Source organism: Mus caroli, chromosome X, assembly GCF_900094665.2.
Source record: "Mus caroli chromosome X, CAROLI_EIJ_v1.1, whole genome shotgun sequence".
In the NCBI taxonomy this organism is placed as follows: Eukaryota; Metazoa; Chordata; class Mammalia; order Rodentia; family Muridae; genus Mus; species Mus caroli.
Genome location: NC_034589.1, coordinates 144,092,375 through 144,099,556, shown reverse-complemented (window position 1 = coordinate 144,099,556; position 7,182 = coordinate 144,092,375).

Genomic DNA, 7,182 nt, shown 5'->3' with positions numbered 1-7,182 from the left:
ATTATTATTATTATTATTTCATACAATACATCCCAACTGCAATTTTTCCTCCTTCTACTCCCCTCCCATCCCACCTCCCCTCTCTGCCAGATTCACTCCTCCTCTGCTTCCCTTCACAAAAGAGCAGCTCTTCTATGGATATGAACAGAACAGAACAGAACAAGATACAGTAAGACTATGCATAAACACTTATATCAGGGCTAGGTGAAACAACCTAGTAGGAGGAGAAGGGTCTGCAGATCAATTAAAGGACTCAGAAATAGCCCCAGTCCTACTATTAGAAGTTCCACAAAAACATCAAGCTAACAGTCACAACATATATAATGCAGACCCATGCAGGCTCAGTGATTGCTGTTTCAGTCTCTATGAGCACCTATGAGTCTTGCTTAGTTAATTCTGTAGTTGAATCTGTGGACTGTGTTCTCTTGGTATCCTTGACCCATCTGGATCCTACAATTCTTTGTCCTATCTCTTCCACTGGGGTTCTCCTAAAAAAATAGTAAGAGACAAATTATTCCTTAGTAATACATGGAGTTCAATGAGTGGAAACACTGTATTGGCAAGTAAGCTCTGAATTGTATTGAAAATCCAAAGTTAACTTTTGGTGGGTATAGGAAAAAAATCCATATGGAATGACATCCTCAACTTGCCAATCAACAAGACATCAAACACAGTGAAAGCATTGAAGGTAGTTTGAAGGCCCTTCTGTCACCTAAAGATAGCAGAACTGTGATTTCCATTGCCAGCATATGGACCCTGTGAAATTAAGCGGACTAAAATTGGATTAAAAAGAAAGTATCCCAATGGAGACTCTCACTAAGAGAAGGGAAAGCCACAGAATCCTGGGTGTTTAGGGTACATCCAATGTACTACTAGAAGCTGGATCCAAGGAGCCTTCAAAGGAAGGCAAACCTCAATAATTAGATTTGTGTAGGTGATGGAACTGCTTTGCCAGGGAAAGGATTTTGTTTACTAAGGTCAGTCTGGAGCATCTCAGAAAGGAACAAAGGTGAATGATTCCTCTCATCAAGGGTGGTGCTGTGCAACATCCTTCTGAACATAAGGACCATTATCCTCCTCATCACAGCAGCTGTGATTACTCACAAGCAAGTCTCAAGATGGCGCCTATTGACATTCCCTCATAAATGGAGTTGATGGGGAGAGTTCTTAGATCCTCAGCTGAGATTTCAGTCACTCCTTCTTACACTTTCCAGCCAGAAATATGTAATTTTGCCTCAGGTGAGAGTGTTCTCATGGTATCCATAAGTGCTATAACATACAAAGTGTGGAATATTACCTACGGAAGAGGACCCTCGTTGTGTAATTTGGGAAAAGTTATCAACCATGTTGGAGTGAGACTTCAGTAATGTAAATGTTTGGGGTCACCTATGCTCTTGGAAGTAACTCCTTACTCATGCTTTTATAAGTAAGCTCAATAACCCCACTGGTTCAACAAGCTGGACTTAGATAACATCATTACATTGGCCATCATAGGTCATCAGTGTCTATCTAAAGTGAGTAGCCATTTATGCCTCACATCAATGAACTAGAGTTCACTTCCTTCAACATATCAATGAACTAGAGTTCACTTCCTTCAACCATACTCTAGTAATAAAGAGTGCCAGAAAGTTTTACTTATGTCTTCTGTAGTTAATAAGACCTGAAAGTGACTATGTGACTGTACAAATAAAGTCAGGAACCAAGGACTGAAAATGCCCAGTAGGAGGGTTGACTTGAAGAGGAACTGTACTTTCATCACATGAAAGGAAAAGGCTGTAACTTCCACATTCAACATAAGAAGCCTGGAAAGGTGAAGGTATTCAAGGTACTTAAAAGAAATGTAGAAGAACCACAGATACAACCTCAAAGGAAGTGTGGGTTACAAGGAACTTAGGAACAAAGGAGTGTCTACTGGCTATTCATAGACAAATATGAGCAGATATAACTATCTGAATTCCTTCTTAGGAAAAACATAAAATATGCCTATAAGTGCATGAGATGAGGGTTCGCTCTGCTCAGCTATCATGCAACTTTGAGTGTGTGTGCGCGGACGTGTTTGTGTGTGTGTGTGTGTGTGTGTGTGTGTGTGTGGTGTGCATGTGTGCGATGTGTGTGTGTGTGTGCGTGTGTGTGTGTGTGTACCACACTAAAAACTACAGTCAAAGAAAGAGAAGATGACAGGTATTGTCAAAAGAGTTATTATATCTATCTATGCTATTATACATATATTGCTACCAAGACTACAAAACTCGGGAAGATTCTATTTTGGAGTAGAGACTCTAAAAACAGACAAAAATACATCAGTAAACAGATGGCAATGAGGCCTTCTGAAGGTTTCCTCCAAGATATAAAAGAAAAGGTCTCCAAAGCATTTACTATGTGTCTATAGAAGAAAGTTACTTTCTGTTTATGACCATAAAAGGAAGTTCAACAAACTGCTAATAGTGACCTGTCTGGAAAACTGTCCACCATTGACCAGAGAGACAGCCTTCCATCCAACAATATAAAAAAACTTACACAAAAGAAACCATTCTCAGAAAAGGCTGGACATACCCAGTTGTATAACATTCTGCTTTACACAGATGATTCTAAAGGTCAGGCAGTCTATTGCAGCCTGTAGGCCCTTCACCTGTATTTTTCCTACAAAATACTGTGGCTTTAGCACTGCATTAAGTTGGAATGAGTTGAAAAATCATTGATCTGCCAAAACCTCTGGGGCAATGAGCACCCAGTCCTTGTGATAGCTCAACCACTTGGCAGCTTGAGAGCCTATATAAAGACAAAACACAAAGCTAGGCTTAGGCTTCCTAGAGTGGCATGAAGGCCATGGAGCCATAAAACCTGGAGGACTGTCATATTGTGATATGAATAGAAGAAACATTCTTATGCAAGAAACTCATGTCCACAAAAATGAAGTAATAGCCACATTGGTCATAAAGATGCATCAAGCTTTAGTGAAACCAATATCCAGCAGATATTTTGAGGGATTTGTGAAGTAAGCTCATTGAGAGAATATAGAAGACTAAATATCCAGGCTTCAAAATATTCAAATGCCACACTGAAGATAATCCAATAAAACTGTTTTTCTCAGAGGGGTTGGAGAGCTGCATCAAAGGTTAAGAGAGTGTACTGCTCTTTCAGGAGACTGAAGTTCAGTTCCTAGCTCCCACATTGCTTGGGAAGCTCAAAATAACATGAACCTTGAGCTTTAGAGTAGTCTGATAACTCCAGCTGCTATGGGCACCTGCATTCATATGCATATACCCATATGTATGCACGCACGCACTCACGCAGGCATGCGCACGCGCGCGCGCGCACACACACACACACACACACACACACACACACACACGGCGGCGAGAGAGAGAGAGAGAGAGAGAGAGAGAGAGAGAGAGAGAGAGAGAGAGAGATTTAAAAGAAATCCCATGAGGGCGATGGTGGCACATCCCTTTAATCTCAGCAACTGGAAGGCAGAGACAGGTACAACATTATGAGTTTAAGGCTAGCTTGTGCTACAGAGTAAGTTTCAGGACAGCCAGAGTGACACAAGGAAACCCTGCCTTGAAAAACAAAAACAAACAAATTACTTCAAACTCTGCCTTAAAATACAAGGTGGATGGGCTCTGAGAAATAATAACCCAAGGTTGACCTCCAACTTTCACATGGATATCTACACATATGTACAGACATATATACACAACGCCCGCACATAGAAACATACCTGTACTTATACATCCTGGTCTCCGCCCTAAAAAGAAAATGCTGGCAATGACTGTTTTAGTTGTATTAGTATATTATAACATCACTTTGTGAAAAGAAACCACATATTTACCACAGAGAATTTTGAGGAAAAACATGGAAGTTTTTTAGCCATAAAAATCATACAAAGTAAAAAATAAAATAAAATTCTCAGAGCAAAGTTTAGTGAGGCATGCCTGTAATCCTTGCACTCAGGAGACAGAAGCAGGAGGATCACTGCTAGCTTGAAGTCAGCCTGATCTACATAGTGAGTTCCAGAACAGTGAGGACTCTGTAGTGGACCCAGGCATACTCAACCATGAAAGAGACTTCTATATTATACCCCTTTATCCTCTCCAAAGGATCAGGGAACCTCAAGTAAAAGGAAGTGAAAAAATAATAAAAGCTACAGGCCAGGGAAGATTGCTAAAAAACAACAACAACAACAACAAAACAGTCTATTAAGGGCATGGGAGGGCTGCTATACCAATGAAATGTAGCTGTGATTACATGCACAAGACTTTCACAGTATCAAGCAGGTCAATGTTCTATTCTAATGGGACATATATCCATGTGCATATGGGCAACAGTAATCCGACTCTATTAGTTCTTTTTTGTTTGTTTGTTTTTTATTTTTTGTTTTTGGTTTTTCAAGACAGGGTTTCTCTGTATAGCCCTGGCTGTCCTGGAACTCACTTTGTAGACCAGGCTGGTCTCGAACTCAGAAATCCGCCTGCCTCTGCCTCCCGAGTGCTGGGATTAAAGGTGTGAGCCACCGCGCCCAGCTTGGTTTTTTTGTTGGTTTGTTTTTCCTTTTGTTTGTTTGTTTGTTTTGAGTTCGTTTTTAAAAGAAAGAAGAGATGAAATTGTGAGGGTGACATGTAGGAAGGTCACAGGAGAGTTGGAGTAGTGGAATAGGGAGTGAATGTACTCAAAATATGTTCATATTTGTGTATGTAATCCTCAAAGTATAAATTTTAAATAAAATCAAAGTTTAAAGGAGAGAGAGAGAGAACAAGAGAAGGGAATGAGGAAATTCTTTCTGATATCAACTAGATAGATTAAGGATTAAGGTCCAGTAGACAAGAAGATAGTCACATATGTTGGAGATCTCTATACATTCTGGCAATTACATGAATCGGGTACAAGGACACTTGTTTGCCCAGTACTTTTCCCTAGCTCAGCTTTTTCTCCTTCCCTGTGACATTAATATTTTTCATTTCCTTTCCCTATTTCACTCTGATTTTCCAGGAGAGTGTGTAAAGAAAAAGCAATGGTTGTTTGACTCAGGACAGACCTCTAATCATATTAAGACTTCTGCTCCACCCAGGGATCCATTCCATAATCAGCCACCAAACGCAGACACTATTGCATACGCCAGAAGATTTTGCTGAAAGGACCCTGATATTGCTGTCTCTTGTGAGGTTATGCCAGTGCCTGCCAAACACAGAAGTGGATGCTCATAGTCATCTATTGGATGGAACACAGAGCCCCCAGTGGAAGAGCTAGAGAAAGTATCCAAGGAGCTGAAGGGATCTGCAACCCTATAGGTGGAACAACAATATGGACTAACCAGTCCCCCGGAGCTCTTGTCTCTAGCTGCATATGTAGCAGAAGATGGCCTAGTCAGCCATCATTGGGAAGAGAGGCCCCTTGGTCTTGCAAACTTTATATGCCTCAGTACAGGGGAACGCCAGGGCCAAGAATTGGGAGTGGGTGGATAGGGGAGCGGGGTTGGGGGAGGGTATAGGGGACTTTCAGGGTAGCATTTGAATTGTAAATGAAGAAAATACCTAATAAAAAATTGGAAAAAGTTAAAAAAAAAAAAGACTTTCTTAGGGGTGGTAGACTATATGGTCAGTCTTAATAGAATTTATTTCCCTAATCCTGTATTCTGTGTATAAGCTATTCTAGCTTGGTTCTGGTTTTGATAAAACATCCGGACCAAAAGCAACTTGGGGATTAAAGATTTTATTTGGTTTACAGTTCTGTATCATAATACATCATCAATGAAATCCAGGGCAGGAACAAAGGCATGAATTGGAGGCAGGAAGTAAGGCAGAGACCAGAGAGGCATGCTGCTTACTGGCTTGCTTCCCAGCTCATATTCAACTACTGTTTCTTATACAGCCCAGGTACACCCACCCAGGAATGGCACTGCCCTTAGTGGGCTGGCCTTTTCATATCAATTAGCAACTAAGAAAATGCCCCACAGCTATACCCATAGACCAATATGATGAAGGCTCAACTGACGTCACCTCTTCCCAGATGTCTCTACTTCGTGTGAAGTTTGCAAACACTAGCCCACACAAGTAATTTTCTACTAGAACCCTTGAGCCTCTACTAGGTTCCCCTCCCTCATTTTTCATAACCAGCTTCTCTCAAGTACAAATTGTAAATCCCTTAAAATGGGGAATACTTGTAAATCTTTGTGAAATTTTGCTATATAAACATTTCTTTAGTGTGTTATCAACAATACTATCATCCAAAGAAAAAGTAAGTGAGTTGTAAGTCATCAAAGGTAAATTTTTATGAGAAAAAGATTTCAAGAAAATGAAAAGGTGGTCAGGTATACTGGAACATGCCTATGATCTCAATGTTTAGGAGACAAAGGATGGAGGACTACAAGTTCAAGGTAGAAAGGATCAGGGCAATCTAGGCTGCAAAATGAGACCTTACCCCCAACACACACACACACACACACACACACACACACACACACACATGCACAAAGAGATAAATGAAACACAAAATCTCTATGTATGTTTGTATAACTATATGGGTTTGAATCTCTTTCTCAGCCCAAATGGCAAGATCTTAAGATTGTGTGATAAAAAGCAACCTAGGCTAAGTGTGATGGCTCACACCTGTAATCTTAGCACATGGGAAGCTGAAGCAACAGCATCACCAGGAGTTCCGGCTAGTGTGGGCTACAGAGTCAGGTCTAGACTTTTAAAACAAAACAAAACAGAACAGAACAAAACGAAAACTCAAAAAAAAAAGGGGGGGGGAGATAAGCCAGAGATGACAAGACAGCTCAGAAGATAAAGGCACGTGCTGCCTAGCCTGAAAGCCTTAGTTTGATTCATGGGACTTAAATGGTAGAGAAAGAAAGCCAGTTCCCAAAAGGTTCCATCTAACTTCCATACACATGCTATATCATTTGCCCCCCACATATATGTAAAATAAACACATGCATTCATTTTTTTTAAAAAAAAAAAGAACTCAATTTTAGAATGGGCAAAGATAAAGATAAATTTTCCCCAGCTGTCTCTTGTGAGGCTATGCCGGGGCCTAGCAAACACAGAAGTGGATGCTCACAGTCAACTATTGGATGGAACACAGAGCCCCCAATGGAGGAGCTAGAGAAAGTACCCAAGGAGCTGAAGGGGTCTGCAACCCTATAGGTGGAACAACAATATGAACTAACCAGTACCCCCCGGA